Below are 24025 nucleotides of genomic sequence, written 5' to 3' on the forward strand. Positions count from 1 at the left end.
GTAGAGACAGAAGAGAGAGGTTTTCTGTCTGTTGGTTCACTCCCTAGATGGCTGCAATGGCCAGAGCTGTGCCGATCTGAAGCCAGGAGCTAGGAGCTTCTTCCAGATCTCCCACCAGCGTGCAGGGGCCCCAAGGACTCGGGCCATCTTCTGCTTTGCCAGGCAATAGCAGAGAGCTGGATCGGAAGAGGAGCAGCTGGGACTAGAACCGGTGCCTGTAGGGGATGCCAACACTTCAGGCCAGGGCTTTAACCTGCTGCACCACAGCGCCAGCCCAAGAAAGGTTTTACACCCAGAAGTAAAGGTTCACTCCTCAGATGGTTGCAACGGCCATAGCTGGGCTGATCCAAAACTTGGAGTTAGGAGCTTCTTCTGGGTCTCTCATATGGGTATAGGGGCCCAAGGATTTGGGCCCTCCGCTACTGCTTTCCCAGGCCATAGCAGAGAGCTGGATCTGAAGAGGAGCAGCCGACTTGAACTGGCGACCATATGGGATGCTGGTGCTGCAGGTAGAGGCTTAGTCTACTATTCCACAGTGCTGGCCTTTAGAGTCTCTTTTCTGTACCATTGTCTTATTTGATTTGTCTGATTTCATGTCATTATCATATTTTAATTACAATCATTTGGGTTTGTATTAATATCTGACCAAGTGAATCTTTTCTCAATAAAAATTTTAGGTCAGCTTGTCAAATTTTTGCTACCACCCCAAAGAAAATCCAACAAAAAATAAACCTCAAACTTTGTTAGGATTGCTATTGAAATCTCACTTAATTTACAGATAGGAGTGGGTGATAACTGTCACCATTATATTATATGATTGTTGTCTGTATACCTATGTGGTGCTCTATAATTACTTTTTTTTTTTTTTTAAGATTTATTTATCTGAGAGGCAGAGTTACAGAGAGAGACAGAGAGAAAGGTCTTCCATCCCCTGGTTCACTCCCCAAATGGCTGCAACAGCTAGAGCTTGGCTAGGTAAAAGCCAGGAACTTCATGGGGGTCTCCCACATGGGTGCAGGGACCCAAGCACTTGGGCCATCTTCCACTGCTTTCCCAGGCCATTAGCAGGGAGCCGAATGGGATGTGGAGCAGCCAGGACTCAAACTGGCGACTTAACCCACTACGCCACAGCACCATCCCTTCTATAATTATTTTCCGAGCAATTATATTGTTTTCTTTACTAAACTCTTTAGATTTGTTTTGTCATTATTGTAAACAGTATATAGCTTATGATTATAAATCAATAAGTATGGGAAAGAAATTGCTATTTGTATCTTGATTGTGTATACAGCAATCTTGCCAAACTCTTAGTTCTGATGATAGATTCTTTTGGCTACTCTAAGTTAGGTCTCTTCCTGGGACTTGGCTTCATGTGTGTGTTAGTATTTGGAGGAAGAAAGGAGATCGAGTTCTCAGTCTTCCACTAAGGGCCGAAGATCTCATCTCTGGAACCTGAACATGAGTCAGAAGTCAATAATACGGCTTAAGACCAACAAACCATCGTAGGGAATGAACATTGCCAACTTGAAATCTTTAGATTGTTTTCTGTGCTACTGGTACTAAAGATTTTTCTTTCATTGTATCTGAAAAATTCATTTAAAAGAATGATTTTGATATATCCTTTCTGGATAAAATTTCGTTGAGGATTTTCTGGTCACCACATTTGGTGTATTATTGAGACTGGAAGTATAGCTTTCTCTAATTGAGATTTCTTTCTGAGGACTCCGTATCCTGAAACTCTCTCATTCTGGTTTTTGGTATCTTACAGTTTCCTATAACAAAGCGGTTTAGGAGAATAAACTTGGGGCTGGCATTGTACATAGCTGGTTAAGCAGCTGCCTGCAATGCCAGCATCTCACATGGGCCCCAGTTCCAGCCCTGGCTGCTCCATTTCTGATCCAGCTTCCCTCTGGTGCACATGGGAAAACAGTGGAAGACGGTCCACATCCTTGGGCCCCTGCACCCTCATGGGAGATGTGGAAGAGGCTCCAGGCTCTTGACTTTGGCCTGGCACAGCCTGTGCTGTTGGGGCCATTTGGGGCATGAAACAACAGATTTCTGTCTCTCCCTCTCTCTTTCTGTAATTCTATCTTTCAAATAAATAAAATAAATCTTAAAAAAAAAAAGAATAACCTTGGTTAATTCTCTTTTAACTTTTTCAAGTTTGTTTCTTCATCTGTAGTAGTATAGATTATTGTAAGAATTAAGTAAGTCCATGATTACAAAGCATTCAGTACAGTGTTAGTTACTGGTCTTGACTCCTTTAACCTGTCACTTACTGCCTTCCTGGTAGAGTCTCCTTCTGGGAAGACAGCAGCACATTGATCGTAATATCCTTGTGTGTTCCAGGTCCTACAGGAATTCTTGCTGATTTCAGCATCTCTGTGGATGACTCATCAACATCCGAGTCTTAGTTCCCTGATCTCTCCAAATCGGATCATTTTCTCCTCCAACTTACCCCACCAATTATCACCTTGTACCCTTCAGGATTGCATGATAAATTATTCCCATCATAACTATTCCTCCAACCAATTTGTACTTTCAACTTTTTTTTTTTTTTTTTGCCTGTTCTAGTCATCTGCTTTCTCCATTTTTCATGTCCTTGAGCTACTTCTTGTCTGTATCCTAACTTCCCATTATTTATATATATTTGTGCCCCTTGTCTGGCCAAAATCCCACTTCTGGGTGATTTCACCAGTCCTGTACCACTTGAAAGGTGCAGTATGAAGTCACCTAAAAGGACATTTGTTTTCTATAAATTTGTGATCAACCACAATTGGATCTAATACTGCCTAGAAATATTGCATTACTCTTGTCAATTGGTTTCCTTTTTTTTTTTTTTAAAAAAAGATTTATATTTATTTATTTTTAAGGCAGAGCTACAGAGAGGCAGAGGCAGAGAGAGATGGCTTCCATCCTTTGGTTAACTCCCTGAATGTCCCCAACAGCTGGAGCTGGGCTGATCTGAAGCCAGAAGCCAGTAGCTTCTTTCAGGTTTCCCACCCGGGTGGAGGGAGCCAACTACTTGGGTCATCTACTGCTTTCCCAGGCCATAGCAGAGAGCAGCCAGGTCTCTAACCAGCGCCTATATGGGATGCCAGCACTGCAGGCAGCAGCTTTACCCACTATGCCACATCTCTGGCCCCTTGTCATTTTATGTATGGTTCTTTCAACCTTCCACTCTCCTTAAGCCTCTAACATGGCCCTTCTCTTTCTACTGAAGAATTTTCTTGTAACTTTCTAGTAAAAATAGGGCTGCCTTGTGAGAGCCTTCAGTTGCTCATTGCACTTCCTATGTTTTATTCCAGCTGAATGTTAAACTAGAGGTAAGGTAGTGTTGCCTTTTTTTTTTTTTTTTTAAGATTTATTGATTTATTTGAAAGTCAGAGTAACACAGAGAGAGAAGGAGAGGCAGAGGGAGAGAGAGATATGGTTCACTCTCAATTGGTTGTAACAGGCGGAGCTGTGCCGATCTGAAGGCAGGAGCCAGGAGCTTCTTCCGGGTCTTCCACATGGGTGCAGGGGCCCAAGGACTTGGGCCGTCTTCTACTGCTTTCCTAGGCCATAGCAGAGAGCTGAATTGGTGGAGCAGCTGGGACTGGAACCAGCGCCCATATGGTATGCTGGCACTGCAGGCGGCTGCTTTACCTGCTATGCCACAGTGCTGGCCCAAGTATTAGTTTTTTTTTTTTTTTTTTTGGACAGGCAGAGTGGACAGTGAGAGAGAGACAGAGAGAAAGGTCTTCCTTTGCTGTCGGTTCACCCTCCAATGGCCGCCGCAGCCGGCGCACTGCAGCTGGTGCGCTGCAGCCGGTGTACCACGCTGATCCGAAGTCAGGAGCCAGGTGCTTCTCCTGGTCTCCCATGGGGTGCAGGGCCATCCTCCACTGCCTTCCTGGCCACAGCAGAGAGCTGGCCTGGAAGAGGGGCAACCGGGACAGAATCCAGCGCCCCAACCAGGACTAGAACCCAGTGTGCTGGCGCCACAAGGCGAAGGATTAGCCTATTGAGCCACGGCGCCAGCCCGTAACAAGTATTACTTTTTATCTAAGGCTCTCTCCCTCTCTTGCCCTCTCTCTGGGGGTACTGTGCAGTGTTGATTATCTCTTTTGTTCCTTAGCATTTTTCTTTATGCTTGATTCTTCTGGTAAGTTTTTAAGGATACTCGATTCCTACTATTTAAAAAATAAACCAAAACAATCAGTAAGTCTTCATGGATACCATATATCTGACCCTTTTGTTCCGTTTCTTAGCCAAATACTTGAAATCAGTATTTGTTTTCATTTCTCACCTTTGACACACCTTTTCAGTTTTTAGTTATCTCACCACATAGTATTTGCTAATGATACCAATGACCAACCCCTTTGTTAGTAAGGTAAGTGCTTGTTTTTTGATGTGCTCTTTTTTAATCTAGTATAGTGCTAGGGCTGCCTTAAAATACTCCAAACTATGAGGCTTAGACTACAAAAATTAATACCCCCCAATTCTGATTCCGAAAGTCCAAGATCAAGGGATTGGCTGTTTTGTTTTCATCTGCTCCTGTCCTTGGCTAGCAGGTGGTGAGGCCTTCTCACCGTGTCCTCATACTAGGTGTTTTTTCAAGAGCAATGAACACACATGTCCATGGAAAGCCTTTTAGAATAATGTTTGTAATAGATATATACATATCTGCTAACAACTGGAAGCAGCCCTGATGTCGATCAGTAGCACAATGAACACAGATTTTGCTACATTCATTCAATGGAATGGTTCCTACTCAGTAATAAAACAGGAACAACTCATGTACACAAAATGATGTGGATGTGTCACAGGCATGCCTGACAAAGAAGTTGAATACAGTGCTGTGCGATTTCATTTATGTGAAGTTCTAGAACAGGCAAAGCTAATGATGATAATGAAAGAATAGAGCAGTGGTCACCTGTGATTGTGGGGCATGTCGTGTTAGACTAGCAAGGGGCACAGAAGTGTCTGCTGAAGCGATGGAAATGCTTAGTGTCTGATGGAGCTGTGGGTTACATGAATTTATCTGGTTGTTAAAGTTGTACAGTTAAATGTTTCAGTGCATGAAAATTGTATCTAAAAATTATAAAAATATTTGAGTAGGGTGCCCGAGGATGGGCAGTGTAGATGAAATAAAAAAATTTCAACACATCTGTATGTTGTCAGTACTCTACAGAAATGCGAAATAGCAAAACTCAAAATCCCTCTCTTTCAGTATCTTTGATACACATTTGCACTGAAAATAATGTGTATAATGGTATGATTATGAACAAAAGTATTTATCTACTTTTAATACTTATTAGCTCACACCTTCATTTGGCAGTGAGGCACAATAAAGTTTAAAATTTATAGTCAAGAGTACTCAATACCAAAATGATCTTCTCACATGGTGAGTGCTAGCGGTTGCCAGAATTGGGTATGGGTACCTAGGAGCTTATCACAGTATGTTTTATTTTGTGTATATGTGAAATTGTCTATATACAAGCATTTTGTAAGTCAGAATGTTATGAAGGCTTAAAAACTATACATATACATTCAGTACCAGCTTAATAAAAAAGACCAATGTAATTTCCCTTTCTTGTGAACTATATCCTGATTCTATATTTTCTCCTCCCTACCATCCACTTCCCTGAATCTCTGTTCACTTTTTAATTTTTTTTAAAAAAATTTATATTTGAGAAAGAGCACATGCAAGTGGGCATACTCCCATCTGCCAGTTCACTACCCAGATATCCACAACAGCTGGGTCTGGACAAGGTCAGGGACTCAGTCCAGGTCTTCCATGTGGGTGGCAGGTACCCAAGTACTGAGCCATCTCCTGCTGCCTCCCAAGATAAGCATTAGTGGGAAGCTAGATCAAAAGTGGAGCTTGGACCTGAATTCAGTTAATGAGATATGGGATGTGGTTGTCCCCAGTATTATCTTACCTCCTGTATGTAACGCCCAGCCCACTTCCATCTTCACTTTTTGAAAATCTTCCAAATATGTTTAATGTCACTTCCACAGGGAAAGCCTTTTGTTACTCAGAACTCTCTTTAGGGTTAAGTGCCCTTATTATGTGTTTTCATAACTTTTATTACAGTCGTGCCGCATTTGTTTAACTACTGAGTATCAATCTCTTTAGGAAATTGAGTTTTCTGAGGGCAGGGTATATGCCCTCAGAAAGTTCATGGAAAACAGAACTGAAGGAAACGTTTATTTTGTTGCAAAAGATTTGCAATCAGTGCATGGACAGGTCTTCAGAAAGTTCATGGAAATTGTATATTATGAAAGAACTATGTAAAGTTTCAAATTTTTTACACCAAAATAAATGTATATTTCCATGAACTAGTTGAAGTATTTCGTATATTCTTGCTTAGTTGTGGGGAGCAGCCCGGACTGGACTGAGTTACTGGAATTAAGACTTATTCTATGCATCTGCTCTCCCACAATATGGCGCTGGGAGAGAAGTAAACAGCTTCCGCACAGCTGCCTCCAGTTCAGCTAATAAACTGTAGGACTTGCTCCTGATTGGAGGAGAGCAGCGTACTCGGCGTGTGGGCAGCCGAGTTAGGATTGGCGGAGGACTATAAAGGAGGAGAGAGACGGCATGCACCGGGAACATCTAAGGGGAACATCTGAGGGAACACCTGTGCAGCCCCCGAGAAGAGCCGGCCGGCGGTGTGCCGCTCCCCTGCGGAAGTGGGGAAAGCGGCCAGGGGGAACCGCCCTTCCACGGAGGTGGAAGGGATAGTAGCCAACCCGGGAAGAACCAGCAGCAAACCCGGGGAGGGCCGAGCAGACGAAAGAACAGCACAGGGTCCTGTGTCGTTCCTCCACGAAGAGGGGGAGCGACACTTAGTGTCTACAATATTATGTTTATTGAATGTGTTGATATAGTTTTTTAATTAAAGAGATTAAAATTGAAACCATTTTATTGTTTATTTTTATTATTGCATATCATAAAGAGTTAAGACAGGATGGTTTAGAGATGATAATGCTTTCTTTTTGATTATATTGGCAAATTTGGAAGTATACGTTAAAGACCTGTCAAATGGTTCTCAAATGCTCTTGAATTTTATTATCTTTCTGTTTTCTTATTTAACCATGTGAGAAGATCATTTTGGTATTGAGTACTCTTGACTATAAATTTTAAACTTTATTGTGCCTCACTGCCAAATGAAGGTGTGAGCTAATAAGTATTAAAAGTAGATAAATACTTTTGTTCATAATCATACCATTATACACATTATTTTCAGTGCAAATGTGTATCAAAGATACTGAAAGAGAGGGATTTTGAGTTTTGCTATTTCGCATTTCTGTAGAGTACTGACAACATACAGATGTGTTGAAATTTTTGCTGCTTGAGAGATAGTATATTATGGTGGTTAAGAGTGTGACTCTGGAGGAGTTAGGCTGCCAGAGTTTGAGGTCTTGTTTCCACCATTTCCTAACTCTGACTTTGACGAAGTGACTTCACTGCTTTGTGCTTCAGCGTCCTCATTAGGACAGACTGTGTTGCAGTGTCATTGTGAGGACTATATGAGTCAGTATGTATTTACTAAGTGCCTGATACTTAGTAAGTATTAGGTACTTAATGCTTTTTGGGTTTTAGGGAAGCTAATACATAAGTCTTTTCTCTAAGATTTTTAAAAATTGTAGTAAAGAATAGATAGCATAAAATGTACCATTTCAGCCATATTTAAGTGAACAGTTCAGTGGCATTAAGCATATTAACATTAGTTTGTAACTGTCTCCACTATCCATTTCCAGAGTGCTTGCATCATCCCAGACAGAAACTCTGTAGCCATTAAACAGTAACTCCCTCGTTCCCCTGCGGCCAGTGCCAGTATCCTCTGTCACACTACACTCTTGTCTCTGTGAATTTGACTGCTCTCAGTTCCTTGTGTTGCAGGAGCCATACAGAATTTGTTCTTTTGTAACTGACTTATTCCATATGGCACAGTTAATCCATGTTATAGTGTTTGTTGTAACTGTTGATTTCTATCTTCATTCCTTGTAGTTGGAGACATCACTTCCCCAAAAGAAATGAAGTATATGGTCACAGAGCTTTTTCAAGATTCATAATAACCGACAACTTGGAAACACTGGTCTAGCTGAGTCAAGTGGGATGAACTCACCGTAGGATCCTGTAAGAGCATGGAGATCTGCAGGAACCAGGGAGAGGGGCCGCGAGGGAAGGAGTAGCTGTAAGAATAGTTTTGGCGGGAGACAGGGCTGCCAGGCAGACAGGACCGTGGACCTCCACAGTAAGGATTGTCGCTCCCCCTCTTCGTGGAGGAGCGACACTAACCCTGCCTAGGCTTCATATCCGAGTCACGGCACCATTATGTCGCTCCCCCTCTTCGTGGAGGAACGACACAGGACCCTGCGCTGTTCTTTCGTCTGCTTGGCCCTTCCCGGGTTGGCTGCTGGTCCTTCCCGGGTTGGCTACCGTCTCTTCCACCTCCGTGGAAGGGCGGTTCCCCCTGCCACATTCCCCACTTCCGCGGGGGAGCGGCACACCGCCGGCCGGCTCTCTCGGGGGCTGCACAGGTGTTCCCCTTAGATGTTCCTGGTTCATGTTGTCTCTCTCCTCCTTTATAGTCCTCTTCCACCAATCCCAACTCGGCTGCCCACACGCCGAGTACGCTGCTCTCCTCCAATCAGGAGTAGGTCCTACAGTTTATTGGTTGAACTGGAGGCAGCTGTGTAGAAGCTGTTTCTCCCTTCTCAGCGCCATATTGTGGGAGAGCAGATGCATAGAATAAGTCTTAATTCCAGTAACTTAGTCTAGTCCGAGTTGCTCCCCACAAGGATTGCAGTGTGCAAAGTTTTTTGATTGATTTTTTTGCATTCTATAACAGCCAATAACATGACTTTACAATTCATGGAAACTGATGTTTTCCTGATACTTCAGTTGGTTTTAAAATATTTAATACTGGAGGCCGGCGCTGCGGCTCACTAGGCTAATCCTCCGCCTAGCGGCGCCGGCACACCGGGTTCTAGTCCCGGTCGGGGCGCCGGATTCTGTCCCGGTTGCCCCTCTTTCAGGCCAGCTCTCTGCTGTGGCCAGGGAGTGCAGTGGAGGATGGCCCAGGTGCTTGGGCCCTGCACCCCATGGGAGACCAGGATAAGTACCTGGCTCCTGCCATCGGATCAGCGCGGTGCACCAGCCGCAGCGCACCAGCCGCGGCGGCCATTGGAGGGTGAACCAACGGCAAAGGAAGACCTTTCTCTCTGTCTCTCTCTCTCACTGTCCACTCTGCCTGTCAAAAAAAAAAAAAAAAAAAATCTAATACTGGAACTACTATTTCATGTATTAATTGATACTTCTCCTTGAACAGCAATTAACTTAGAAAGTATAAAATTTAAATTAGTGATACATAGTAGTATCTAGTTATCCTGAGCATAAACCATTTTTGAAAATCTAGCCTTCATGTACTCTTGAGGTACCTGAATTTTTGTATTCTTTATTATTTTCGTATTCTGAGATTATTGAAAATAGGGGTTTTTGGGAATATAGGTAGTTCAGGGGTGACCGTTCTCAAAAACAGACCTGAGCACTATCTATACTGTCCCTCTTAGAAACTTCTATTAACTGCCCATTGCCTGAAATAATTCTAACGTCTACAGTAATAAAAATATGGCTTTTCAGGTGCTGACAGACATTTCCTTATAATTTCTTATATGCGTGATACATTTTAGCCTTACTGAATTAAAAATTTCCAAATTTTACCACAGTGTTTCGATTCATCAGTGTTTGTATAAATGCTGTTTACTAAACCTAAAATACACTACCATTTATTTAACCTTAAAAGTCTCCTTGTGGAAGTTTTTTTTTTAATCCTATTTAAACTCAGTTTTATTCTTCATATTAACTATTGTATTTAGTAGTTAGCAGTATTATAAGATATATTACAATAATTGTGCTAGATACCTATCTTACTACCTGAATTGAGTTGATAGATGGTAGGAATTGTGTATTAATCTTTGCAAAATCTTCATGCCTTACTGTGGTTGATGAGTAAGTGCTAATTGGATAAATGAACACGTATGCTTTTTCGTTTTGAGACTGTTACAAGGGTTGTTCCTTTAGTTGCTTAATAGAATATGACATGGATTTCTGTGCAAATCAACTCTGGGAAACAAGAGAATTATTAAATAAAATATAAGTAGTTTCACTGAGGGATACTTTTCTGCAGTTGGAACTAATATGTTATTAAATTGCCCAGAGAGGAAGGTTGAATTTCTGAATGTTAGTGTTTCAGTTGTTAAAATAAATGGCATGTAAGAAAACTTTCAAGTTCATATGGCAAAATCAGGGAAAAATTGCAGATTTAGGGTCTGTGAGATTCCTGATGTTTCAGAGACTAACAAAAGGTTGCTTTATCTGCAGCATTAATGAACGGATTGCTTTATTGCCTAGGCATACTGGTAGCTTTGTGGATCCAAAGAGCTAAGAGTTCGTATTTCAATTCATGATTATGTTAGAGCAGTGAAGTGAAAGCCGTTGACCTTCTTTTAAGCAGAAAATAGAAAATTTTTACAAATAGATTAAAGCATTTTAAGAGACAGAGTGAAGAACTAAATTACTGCCAAATCACTTAAAAAACTTAGAGGAGTTTTATTGTGTGTGTCTTACAATAGTAGCCCCCCCCTTCTGTTAATTAATATTTAAAATAATAACTAATAGAATCATTTAATAGAGTTAGGTCAAAGTTGTTGACAAAATTCAGTTATTACAATAGGTAAACTTTCAGTTCTCCAAATGATGTTAAATCTTAAGATCTATATATAAGATACAGAAAGTATTACATTATCACTTCTTGGCCTTTTGGCCAAGATCAAGTGCGGAAAGTATTACATCAGAAAAGATACAATGTCACTAGGATAGCTTACATTTCAAATTAAATTTTTTAATTCTAGGAAATAACAGTTTGATTATTGGTCATTTTGGAAGTGTTGATCTGCATCTGTCAACTGTTATCAGATGCAAATAGATGGAGTCACCAGAGGCCTGTTTTTAAATCAAAGTTCTTCAAAGCAATAAAAGCCAGGAATCACAGAATTTAAGTGTCGCATAGCAGAATTGAACTACGAATTGTATAATGGCAGTTCTTTCGAAATTTAAAAATTTAAGTGATGAAATACTTTTTTCTTTTAAAGATTTATTTTCTTTATTTGAAAGAGTTACAGAGAGAGGTAGAGACAGAGAGAGAGAGAGAGAGAGGTCTTCCATCCGCTGGTTCACTCCCCAGATGGTGGCCGGAGCTGCGCCAATCCGAAGCCAGGAGCCAGGAGCTTCTTCTGGGTCTCCCACGTGGGTGCAGAAGCCCAAGGACTTGGGCCATCTTCTACTGCTTTCCCAGGCCACATCAGAGAGCTGGATTGGAAGAGGCTAGCTGGGTCTTGAACTGGTGCCCATATGGGATGCTGGTGCTTCAGGCCAGGGCTTTAACCCACTGCACCATAGCGCTGGCCCCAGAAATACTTAAAAGTATAAGAAAGGATATTAATAAGATGCTCATATGTCATCCTGCCAAAATGAACAAATGTTAACATTTTGCTATCATTTCAGAACATTTCTGATAAATTAAAATATATTTAAAGAATCCTAATCTTATTCTTTTGCCTACTATTTTGAAAGTATCCTTTACAATTTTTTTTAAAGATGTATTTATTTATTTGAAAGGCAGAGTTACAGAGAGAGGAAGAGAGAGAGAGAGATTTTCCATCTGCTGGTTGACTCCCCAAATGGCTACAATAACCAAGGCTGTGTCAGGCTCAAGCCAGGAACTAGGAGCTTCATCTGGGTCTCCCACATGGGTAGAGGAGCCCAACTACTTGGGCCATCCTCTGCTGCTTTCCCCATATGCCCGTGTATTAGCAGGGAGCTGAATCAGAAGTGAAGCAGCCAAGACATGAACTGGTGCCCATATTGGATCCAGTTTTGCAGGTGTTTTTATGGGATAGTAAACACTTCTATCTCCTACAATTCTTATCGTTTGTTTATGGTAAAAACATTAAAAACCTTCTCTCCTAGTTTAAAAAAAGTAAATATATTATCTGTGGACCCCTCCTGTTCATAGAACGGAACTTTTGATGATAGCTTAGTACCATTAATTAAGTTTTCCCCATCTCTCCCTTTCTTTTATTCTCTGGTGTCTGGAAACCATGATTCTGTCAACTTCTTTGAGATCAGCATTTCTGGTTTTCACATATGAGTGAGATCATGCACTGTTTGTCTTTCTGTGCCTGGCATAATTACTTAACGTAATGTCCTTGAGTTCCCTCCATGTGCTGCAAGTGACAAGACTTCATTCTTTTTTATGACTGAATCATATTCCATTGTGTATATGTTCACATATTATTCACTCATCAGCTGATGGGCACATAGACTGTTTCCATTTCTTGGCTTTTATGAATAGTGCCACAGTAAACATGGGAGTGCAGATATCTCTTTTGCTAGACTGATTTAATTTCCTTTGGATATAGAAGTGGAGCCATCCAGGACTCAAAACCTACGCCCAGATTCTCCAGATTCTCCTACCCCGAATCTGGAGTTGGCCGATTCACGAAGGGTCCTTGTTTATTTTAGTGGGGAATGGCATTTCTTAATCAGTAGTCTCCAGTATGATGTGTTCTGCGTTCCTGGCTATCTTTGCTTCTAGTGGTTCTTCACTGGGCAGAAGAAGATAAAAGCACTTATATTTGTAATTGCAGTCCAGCACCACAGGTGTTCTACTCTCCTCTTGCTGTTTGATCATTTTATCTGTCTTTTCCTGTAGTGAGGATCATGGTTACTAACAGCATCAATACACTACATTCATGTACAAAATAATTGAACTACTACACCAATTCTGCTGATTATAAATCATATAAGCAAAGAAAATTCAAGGTTTCTATGCAGTTTTTTGTTCATAGAACTCTGACTACATGCCTTGTTGAGCATACTATGCTCATGTTTTTTTAATTATACTTCTGTGTCACCAACATGAAAAACATTTACTTTCCTTTGTATTCAGCCTGTGCTGCCTCCTCCCCCATTGTTGATATAATTAACCTTTTTTTTTTGTGGTGAGGCCATAGCATGGTTAAAAGTGGTACTCAAAATACATACAAAGTCCTATTTATTTAAAGTCTCATTTCCTTCTCCATCTCTTTTTGCCATTTTCAGTCACTTTGTGGGTAGCCAAGTTTATTATTAGTTTCTGGTTTATAATTTTGCTGTTTGTCTTTGAAAAAAATAAGCATTTTATATGCATTTATGTATGTATGGATTCAGTTCCTTTTTAAAAACGAATAAGAACATACTAAAAAAACTGTGTACCTTTCATAATTTTTCTTGGAAATTATGTCATATCAGCCCATAGTAATATTACACATTCTGTTTCACAGCTCTCTTGCGTTGTAATACTCTGCTGTAAGGAAATCCTACAGTTTATATAACTAGTCTTTTTTTTTTTTTTTTTTTGGTTTTTGACAAAATTGTTGTGGTACCAAAAAAAAAGCCAAATAAATTCATTTCCCTTGTTGGAATTGTATCTAATGAGTAGATTGCTGGAAGTGGATGGCGTTGTTAAATGTTAGGCTCACAGGTAGTTTGGTAGGTGGATACATGTTGCTAATTTTCCCTGTACAGAAATTGTATCATTTTGCATTCCTATTTACAGGCAAGGTAAGGCCTGTTTCTTCACAGACTTTGCAACAAAGTGTGCGGTCCGTTTTTGTGTTCTTGCTAGTGTAATAGATTTCCAGTGAAATTTTAAATATACTTTTTTCTGTGAGTGAAGTTGGGTATCAACTTGCTGATTTCTAGGAAAAAATTTCTTGGTTTTTAATTGAATGTATTCATTAACTTGAGGAGATTCAGTATCTTTATGATTAGTTATTTTTCCCAAATAATAGAGGGTTTTTTTCCCCCTTTTATCTCTCAGAAATGTTTTAAGGTTTTCCTCACAAAATTGTGCTCTTTTCTTAAATCTATTCCTAAACATTATATTTGTTTTGTTGCTTTTGTAAGTGCTGTGTTCTCTTTAGTCAAATAAGCAACTTGAAATTTTTTACTTATAATAAGTAGTATGTTTCATCTAATTGATATGATATGGTTAGTGCTATTCTATGTTATACTTGTTGGTTTTCCTTCTGCATAGGCTTTTTCTTTTACTCTTTTTAAAAAATATCTTCTTAGGAGGCTTGGTATTTTTGTTCTAATGACTTATTTTATACTGATTCTCTTTATGATATCCTTAGAGTTCTTTCCTGATGTTTGGTTTGTCTGTACTAAGTGAACATCCATTGGTATTCATTTATTACCTAGTCAGCGCCAATGAGCTGATTTTTCCTTTTGCTTTTTAGCTACTTTTCTTCACATTTAAAAAATTCCATTATAGGGGCCAGTGTTGTCGTGTTAACAGGTAAAGCCGCTGCCTGTGATACTGGCATCCCATATGGGCACTAGTTCATGTCCCAGGGGCTCCATTTCCTATCCAGCTCCCTACTAATGGCCTGGGAAAGCAACAGAAAATGGCCCAAGTGTTTGGGCCCCTGCCACCCACATGGGAGATCTGGAAGAAGCGCCTGGCTCCTGGCTTCAGCCTGGCCCAACCCTGCCCTTTATGACCATCTGGGGAGTGGATGGAAGGGCTCTCTTTGTCTCTCCTTCTCTCTAACTCTTTCAAATAAATAATTTTAAAAAATTCCTTTATAATTTGCCAGAGAATATAATACTTAAGTACAAATTGTTCTGTCCTTGTTCATACCTTTGTTTATAGCAATATATTTAAAATATACTTAGTGTTTATCAAAGGTTTTCTTTTCTTTTTTCTTTCTTTCTTTTTTTTTTTTTTTGACAGGCAGAGTGGACAGTGAGAGAGAGAGACAGAGAGAAAGGTCTTCCTTTGCCGTTGGTTCACCCTCCAATGGCCGCCGCGGCTGGTGCGCTGCGGCTGGTGCACCGCGCTGATCTGATGGCAGGAGCCAGGTACTTATCCTGGTCTCCCATGGGGTGCAGGGCCCAAGCACTTGGGCCATCCTCCACTGCACTCCCTGGCCACAGCAGAGAGCTGGCCTGGAAGAGGGGCAACCGGGACAGAATCTGGCACCCCGACCGGGACTAGAACCTGGTGTGCCGGAGCTGCAAGGTGGAGGATTAGCCTAGAGAGCTGCGGCACCGGCCTTCCCACTGTCTTCTAGAAGTGCTGCTTCCTGGGACTGCATCTTCATTTTTTTTTAAAATTTATTTGAAAGGGAGATTTATTTATTTATTTGAAAGTCAAGAGTTACAGATAGGCAGTGGCAGAGAGAGAGAGAGCGAGCGAGCGAGAGAGAGGTAGGTCTTCCATCCACTGGTTTATTCTCCAGATGGCCGCAATGGTAGGAGCTGCACTGATCCGAAGCCAGGAGCCAAGAACCAGGAGCTTCTTCGGGGTTTCCCACTTGGGTGCAGGGCCGCAAGCACTTGGGCCATTTTCTACTGCTTTCCCAGGCCATAACAGAGAGCTGGATCAGGACTTGAACTGGCATCCATATGGGATGTTGGTGCTGCAGAGTGGGGCTTTAACCCACTGCACCATAGTGTCGGCCCCTTTCTCCTACATTTTATTCCTACTTAAACGTTTATAAATTAATTTTAGCATCAGCTTGCCTACTTCCTCAAAAAATTTTATTTTCATGTAAACTTTGAGGGAATTATTTGGGCTTTTAAAGTTATGAACTATACTGATAGCAACATTTGTGATAATTGTATTTACTGAAACAAGATATCAGCCTTAGCATTTTAGCATCTGCTCTATACAAGTATTAGTAATCTTAAGCAGTTGTTATATGATGGCACTACTATGCTTGTTTCATTCAGATGAAACTAAAACTTAGGAAAGTTAAATAACTTTATTCTATAAATATTGAGTGTCTGCTATGTCATATGGCTTCCTGTGTGCTAAATGATTAAGTTGGTAGAATACATAGATATAAAAAAGATCCTTAAATGTTATAAAATGGAGAATTTCTTGCTTATTTTGTAATGTAATTTAGATTTGTAAACACATCCATTAGAATTTGTAAAATAAAAGGATAAAAGTCACCTACATCATCTATTAGCACATCTACAAAAAAATTATAATTCATACCTGCCTCCATGGCATCTAACTTTTCTTAGTTTAATGTTTTAATCATATGTATAAGTGACACATAATAGTTCCCTTTTTAATATACAGAACAAAATCATATATCATTGAATATGCCACGTTGTAAAGCAGATTTTTTCATATTATCACATAACTGTGTTTTCACAGATTTATTAAACAAAAGTGAACCTTTTTTGGAAAGCTCTCTGTGACATTGTATGATGGACTGCATCTAAACTTAGATCTTTTTTTAGAGAAAGGATGGATGCTCACTCCAACTCTGCTTTGCATTTGTGTGTGATGGGCTAGTTATAGGGCAGGGATTCCCAGTGATGACATAATATATGTTAATCTAGATCTCATTCTGCTCCATGGAACAGAATAAAAGGAAAGAAGATGGTATACTCAGAGTATATACACAGATTTCTCTCTTCTAAAAATTCATATTCAGCCGGCGCCGCGGCTCACCAGGCTAATCCTCCGCCTACCGGTGCCGGCACACCGGGTTCTAGTCCCGGTCGGGGCGCCGGATTCTGTCCCGGTTGCCCCTCTTCCAGGCCAGCTCTCTGCTGTGGCCAGGGAGTGCAGTGGAGGATGGCCCAGGTGCTTGGGCCCTGCACCCCATGGGAGACCAGGAAAAGCACCTGGCTCCTGGCTCCTGCCATCGGATCAGCGCAGCGCGCCGGCCGCAGCGCGCCGGCCGCGGCGGCCATTGGAGGGTGAACCAACGGCAAAGGAAGACCTTTCTCTCTGTCTCTCTCTCTCACTGTCCACTCTGCCTGTCAAAAAAAAAAAGAAAAAAAAAAGAAAAAAAATTCATATTCATCTAGAAACTTGGATTAAGTAATTTGGGTTGTTTGCTGTGATATCATGCTTATTTATAATACCCATCTTTTTATAAAAAAGGCCAGGTGGGACCTCAATATTCACTGACTATTTCCACAGGAAAGTGACTAAAGATGGAGATATGGTAGTAGAGACTTAGAACTCCTAGAATACAGAGCTGTTCAGCCAAGTTGTGTTTTCCCTGTCTGTATTCCCAAATAATTAATTTGAAAAAGTTTCCAATCACATGATAGAGTTCTACAATTCAAAAGTTTGGAATCTGCTGCATACTTAGGCTTTTTTTTTTCAGGAAATAAGTTTATAGCAAGGATATATACATTAGTATGTTGATTTCTTCTTTTAGTGCTAAAGTTTGTTAGAATCCGTTTTGACATCAGAGGCACAATGTATGTTTCCAAATTTTATTCTTTTGTAAAGATTATTTGTTTTACTTACTTGTTTATATTTTGAAAGAGAGGCGAAAGGACAGAGAGGGAAAGAGAGGGGAACAGAACAATCTCATCCACTGGTTTGCTCTCCAAATGCCTGCCACAGCCTGGGCTGGGCCATGTCAGAGCTGGGAGCCTGGAACTCGATCCACATCTCCTATGTGGTTGGTGGCAGGAATCCATCACTTGGATCATGACTGCTGACTCCCAGGATCTGCTTTAGCAGTCAGGAACCAGAGTTATGCATCAAATTGGTGTCAGTTGTTGTTAGAGATTTACTGATTTGAAAAGCAGAGAGACAGAGACAGAGAGAGCAAGATTTTTCACTGGTTTACTCCGTGAAATGGCTGCCATGGCCTGGGGTGGGCCACACTGAAACCAGGAGCTAGGAACTCCATCTGCGTCTCCCATGTGGATGGCAGGGACCCAACCCATTGCTACCTCCGGCATATTAGCAGGGAGCTGGATCCGGAAGCCTAGCAGCTGGGACTTGAACTGACACTGTTGTAGGGGAGGCTGCTATTGCAAGTAGTGAATGAACCTGCTGGGCTACAGTGCCAGCCTTTTCACTGGCTTCTTAGCTGCCGGGCCAAACACTTGCCCCAATAAAACACAAAAACATTGTGAGTAGACTTCTTTCATATAAGCAGTGTTCTGCAATTGATTTTTCGTTTTATGGAGCATCTGCAGTGTTGCTGGTGTTCTTGTTTGTTTCTCTTTCCCCTTATATGTATCGCTAAATAATTACCAAATTAAGTTGTTTGCTGGATTTGTAGTATATTTTTCCCCCTCAAGTAGTTGTGCATTTGGACTGCAAAAAGGGAGCATCCTTTTTTTTTTTTTTTAAATCTTATTGTTAAATGCAGAGGTTGATGGTTATTATTTTTTCTTTTGTGAGATTTTTGATTTTAATTTTGTGTATTTGGTATTTATCATTGGAAGAAAAAAAATCCTCTATCCAGTTGTAGTGAGTAAAATTTTGCTACTGATGCAGGATAGAGCCCAGAGAATGGAAATAAAAAAGGAAAAGGGAATTGTGTATATTTATATGTATATATACATATGACACAAAGTTTGTTCTCTTGACATAGAATCATATATTTCAAAAGGGAAACACATTTGACTCCCTTAAATTGAAACAAACCTCTCTGAGAGAAGACATCATAACAAGACGAAGACCACTTAGTAGAAAATATTTGTAACATGTAGCATAGTTTTAACAAACCTAATTAAATGTCTCTACAGATTAACACAAATTAGAAAATGGAATATGAATAGACAAATAACTCAAAGAATATGCATGAAGGTTAACAGAAATGTGCATTAAAATGTATGTGCAACATTATTTGTAATAGCAAAAATACCTTCAGTACAATAATGGCTAAATAAATTATGGTGCATCCATATTTTGGAATATTAATATGTTGATGGAAAACAATGACGTCTTTGTGACCAGATAAGACCAAATCCCTAAGATATATCATTAATGTCGATATAAGAATCATTCATACACTATGTTCTCATGTATTTATTAGTTCTACTGTTTATGGTGATCTTGAAATCATGTCATTTATCTTATTGGGCAAGAAATTTAAGTTAGTCAAATTAGTCTGTTATTATTTATTAGGAACCAGAAAGTACATTTAAGAGAATAAAGAAAGCATCCATGTCTTAGTCTCTAAATACTGTATGCCAATGAAAGAGTCTGAGGCTTCTTAGAAAAACGCATGATCCCAGTTCTCAGGAGAAAACATAGCAAGTGAGAAAACAAAGAAGTGCTCAAAAATGGATGGTTTACATTCAAATAACCAACCCAGAGGAGTTCAAACCAGCTAAATGTGGAATAACCTAAGCATCAGTTAAAGCTTGATTGCAATGAATGTTTAAACCTTGAAATGAAAAAATAATCCATGAGCCCAGAATGACAAGAAGAGAAAAAGAAAAGCCTTGCTCGATGAGAACTGTAGAAGCAGTAGTGGAGGCAGAAAATAATCATAATGTGTAAACTCCTAAGAAACAGTCATAGCAAGAAACACCAATAGATGCCAAAACCTCTGGGTTCAAGACTGCTGGGAACAGGATGTCTATGGATGGTTGCCAATTAGCAATCCCCAGATCATTTACTATGACAGAAAAGGGTAAAACGTGCCTTTACAATACATCTGTCAGATTGCTACTTGAACCAAGTGATCAGAGTTGTACAGGGAGATAACGTGATGCCATGTTTCTCTTGTTATGATGTAGTGTAGAATGAGGTAACCTTTGTTGTATTATTTCCTAATAAGTTCTTCTGAAACCAGTTAGTTGCCAGAGCAAATCTCTTGTTTCTGGGAAATACAGGGAATTGTTAAATTGTACTCTGGGAAACAAACAGACAAATCCAGGTTGTGTAAGATATTCTACAAGAAAACTAGCTAGAAGGCCTCCACACATCAATGTTTTAAGGGACAAGCCTGCAGATAAGGGATTATTCTGGGGTAGAAGAGACCAAGAAGGTATCAGAACCAAATGTAAGGATGAATTTTGATTTATTATTGAACTTGACTTAATCCCCCCATTAAAAAAAAAAAAGAAAAAACCAAGATATCTTGGCAATAATTGAGAAAACTTGAATACATTACAATTTGAAAAAATAAGATACTAAGTTATCTTGTTTTTTTTTTTCTTTTTTTGACCAAGTGTGTTAGCTAATGAATTTATTTCATTTGTAAGGATGTTATTTATATATTTAATAAATTTTGGTATTTATTAGCACGTTACTTTTTTGTTTTATAAATATTTTCTTTTTTTTTTCTTTTTTTTTTTTTTTGGAGAGGCAGAGTTAGACACTGAGAGAGAGAGAGAGAGAGAAAGAGAGAGAGACAGAGAGACAGAGACAGAGAAAGGACTTCCTTCCATTGGTTCACCCCACAAATGGCCACCGCGGCTGGTGCACTGTGCCGATCCAAAGCCAGGAGCCAGATGCTTCCTCCCGGTCTCCCATGTCGATGCAGGGCCCAAGCACTTGGGCCATCCTCCACTGCACTCCCGGGCCACAGCAGAGAGCTAGACTGGAAGAGGAGCAACCGGGACAGAATCCGGCACCTCAGTCGGGACTAGAACCCGGGGTGCTGGCGCTGCAGGTGGAGAATTAGCCTAGTGAGCTGTGGCGCTGGCCCATTTTCATCTTTAAATTTTATTAGAAAGGCAGAGAGACAAAAATTGAGATTTTCTGTCCTATGCTAAGATTCACTCCCCAAATGCCCACAATTGGCAGCTGTGCCAGGCTGAAGCCAAGAGTCCTGAATTCAGCTTCGTGCAGGGACCTAAGTACTTGAGCCACCACGTGCTGCATATCGGGACTAACCTGGAACTGGAAGCAGAGCTGGAACGCAAACTAGGAACTGTAATATGGATGTGTGTGTCCCAAGTGATGTCTTAATCACTGCGTCAAGCCACTGCTACTGTAAGGCTATTTTGAAAGATACTATATTGGTCAGCTTGTGGTCACAACAGGGAGATACCTGGGGTGAATTGGGCAGCTCCATTGGTTTTGTCTCTGATGAGCATAGTGGGTGGCAGTGGCAGATTGCATATGAAAGATCATTGGAGAGCCAGGAAGCAGAGAGATGTAGGATGTTTTAACAACCTCATCCTGAGATCTGTCTTCTGAAGGTACTCCCCCAGTGATGTCAGGACCTCCTGCTAGGCTCTACCTCCTAAAGTTCCCCTGACTTATGGGTGCCACCCTGGGGACCAGCCCTTTAACATACGGTCCTTTGGGGGTACATTTAACATCCAAACTGATATCCAAACCATACAAGTATATTTCACCATTTAATAAAGTCTGTGAACATACCAGGATATATTTGTGTGTGTGTGTGTGTGCGCTCATGTGTGTGTATTTTTTTGTCATTTGCTTCTCCAAGAAGCTAGTCTCAGTTTATGAAAGCTCAGATTATGTGTAATTGTCTTCAAAAGTAACTTGCTTTAAAGGACTTCTACCCCCATTATCATTACGTTCTGTTTTGTTTAATAGCTATGTAATCAAGTTTACTATTCTTGCTTATTGTTTATTAGATTACTGCTTTCAACTCCTAGTTTAGTTCTTCAATCTGAGACTAGCAGTTACATAGTTAATTTCATTAAAGCAAGATTGTCATTCCAGAGAGCATTCTGTGCCTTCAGGATTTTGTTTGTTTGTTTGTTTGTTTTGTTTTGTTTTTTTCCCCCTTTCAGGTTAGATGTATGGCATATTGTTTAAGATGCTGCTTGGGATACCCACATCCCATCTTGGAATGCCTGTGTTTGAGTCCTGGCTTTGTTCCCGATTTCAGCTTCCTGTTGGGCCAGGCCAGGCGGAAGCCAGGAGCCAGGGACTCATTCCAGGTCTCTCACATGAGTGGCAGGGGCCCAGACACTTGGATCATCTTCTGCTGCCTTCCCAGCCACATTAGCAGGGAGCTAGATCAGAACTGGAGCTGCTGGGAAAGTTGATTTAGGATGTGCATAGGTTATATGCAATTGCTGGACCATTTTATATAAGGAATTTGAATATCCATAGATTTGTTATTGGCAGAGGTTGTAGAACCAAGCTCTTGTGGATCCTAAGGGACAACTGGATTCTGCTGGGATGGTTGAGATTGCATTTAAGCTACTTATCAATCTGAGGAAAATTAATACTTTAACAACATCAAATCGATATTCTAACTTCATCGAGCCTTTCAGTATGTCAGTATAGCATATTTCCTCATTTTTTAGGTCTTTGATCAATCAGTTTTATAGTTTTCAGCATATAGATGCTGCACATACTTTTTTGATTTATAGCTAAGTATTTCTCTTTTTTGATAACATTGTAATTGCTACTGTTTTAATATTCTTTGATGTGGGGCAGGTGTCGTGGTACAGTGGTTAATGCTGCTGCCTGTGATGCTGGCATTCCATGTGGACCCTAGTTCAAATCCTGGCTACTGCACTTCTGATCCAGCTCCCTGCTAACGGACTGGGAAAGCAGTGAAGGCAGCCTAAGTGCTTGGGCCTTTGCCACCCTGTGGGAAACATGGATGGAGCTCCTGGCTCCTGGCTTCATCCTGGCCCAGTGCTGGCCATTGTGGCCATCTGGGGAGTGGACCAGCAGATGAAAGGGTCTTTCTCTCTCTCTAACTCTGACTTCAAAATAAATAAGTCTTTAAAAAAATAAAATTTTTATGTACTAATTTATTGCTAATATGTAAAAATACAATTGATTTTTGTCTGTTGCTCTTAGATCCCCTTGACTATTTAAAATTATACACTAATTCTAGGAGCTTTTTTGTAGAGTTCTTTGGATTTCCTATTTCATGTGAATAAAGTCATTTTCCCCCTTCATTTCAAATTTGTATGCCTTTGATTTCATTTTCTTTCCTAATTGCACTAACTAGGGCTTTCTAGTACATGCTGAATAGAAGTAGTGAGAACAAACATCCTACTTTGTTTCTGGCCTTTCATTAGTATTTTATTATTAAATATAATATTAGCTGTAGGTTGATTTAGTTGCCCTTTATGAGCTTAAAAAAATCCCTTGTATTTCTGTTTTGCTGAGTATATCTTTCTTTATAATTTGGAAGAGATAATGGATTTTTGTCTAATGCTTGCGTTTCAGCTATTGAAATACTCATGTAGCTTCTCTTGTTTAGGTTGTTAATGATTTATTCCATTATTTGATTTTTAAATACTGAATCAACTTGCATTCTTTCATAAATCCTACTGGCTTTTGAGCCATATAATTTTATATAGTCATATTGGATTTGCTTTTTTTTTTTTTTTAAAAAAAAAAAGATTATTTATTTGAATGGCAGAGTTAAAGTGAGAGTGAGGAAGAGACAGAGAGGACACATGAGGAGTGAATTAACAGATGGCCAGAGCTGGGTTGGTCTGAACCCAGGAACATGGACCTTCTTCTGCGTCTCCCATGTGGGTGGCGGGGGCCCAAGCACTTGGGCCATCCTCTGCTGTACTTCCCAGGCCATTAGCAGGGAGCTGTTTTGGAAGTGGAGCAGCTGGGACTCAAACCCACTGTGGCGCTGGTCCCTGGATTTGCTTATATCTCATTGAAGGTTTTATGTATGTTCATGAGGGATATTGTATGCTGTTTTCTTAAAGCGTTTTTGTCTCTTTTTTGGTATTTTTTTGGTATTTCCTTTCTCTTTTTTCGGTATTTTCATCTCTTTTTTTGGTATTTTTTTTGTCTCTTTTTGAGTTGGGAAGTATTCTCTCTTCTATTCTCTGGAATATTTTATGTTTAGTAGGTATTTTTTTTTCCCTGAATGCTTTGTAGAGTTTGCCATGAAATATCTGAGCATCTTGTTTTCTCTTTTTGAGTACTGGTCACAATGAATTTGCTTTTATTTATATATATTGAACAGTCCAGGAGATCTAACTTCTTTTGAGTGAGTTCTGGTAGTTTGTATCTCTCAGGATGAAATGACCCATTTCATCCCCGTTGCTGAGGTATGGGCACAGAGGTGTGCCCAGTTTTCACTGTTTTAACGTTTGCAAGGTCTATTGTGATATCTTTGATTTTATTCCTGCTAGAAATTGTTTCTCTTTTGTTTTATGTATTTGACTTGTCTGACTAAAGGCGTACCTGTTTTGTTGATCTTTTCAAAGAGCTAGCTTTTTATATTT

General features: G+C 40.2%; 1 protein-coding gene and 1 long non-coding RNA gene across 8 annotated transcripts in view; one reads left to right on the forward strand and one right to left on the reverse strand.

Moving 5' to 3' along the window:
• Nucleotides 1-24025, forward strand: part of FBXW7 (F-box and WD repeat domain containing 7) — a 212832-nt gene that overhangs the window by 39766 nt on the left and 149041 nt on the right. The gene's annotated exons all lie outside the window — the stretch shown is intronic.
• Nucleotides 10190-24025, reverse strand: part of LOC127483256 (uncharacterized) — a 37979-nt gene continuing 24143 nt past the window's right edge. The window contains exon 3 of the long non-coding RNA XR_011378225.2: nt 10190-11472. This is a non-coding gene — a long non-coding RNA (uncharacterized LOC127483256). The remainder of the gene's footprint in view (nt 11473-24025) is intronic.

The sequence above is a fragment of the Oryctolagus cuniculus genome, chromosome 8 (assembly GCF_051225735.1).
Source record: "Oryctolagus cuniculus isolate XC-2025 breed Fujian yellow rabbit chromosome 8, ASM5122573v1, whole genome shotgun sequence".
Lineage (NCBI taxonomy): Eukaryota > Metazoa > Chordata > Mammalia > Lagomorpha > Leporidae > Oryctolagus > Oryctolagus cuniculus.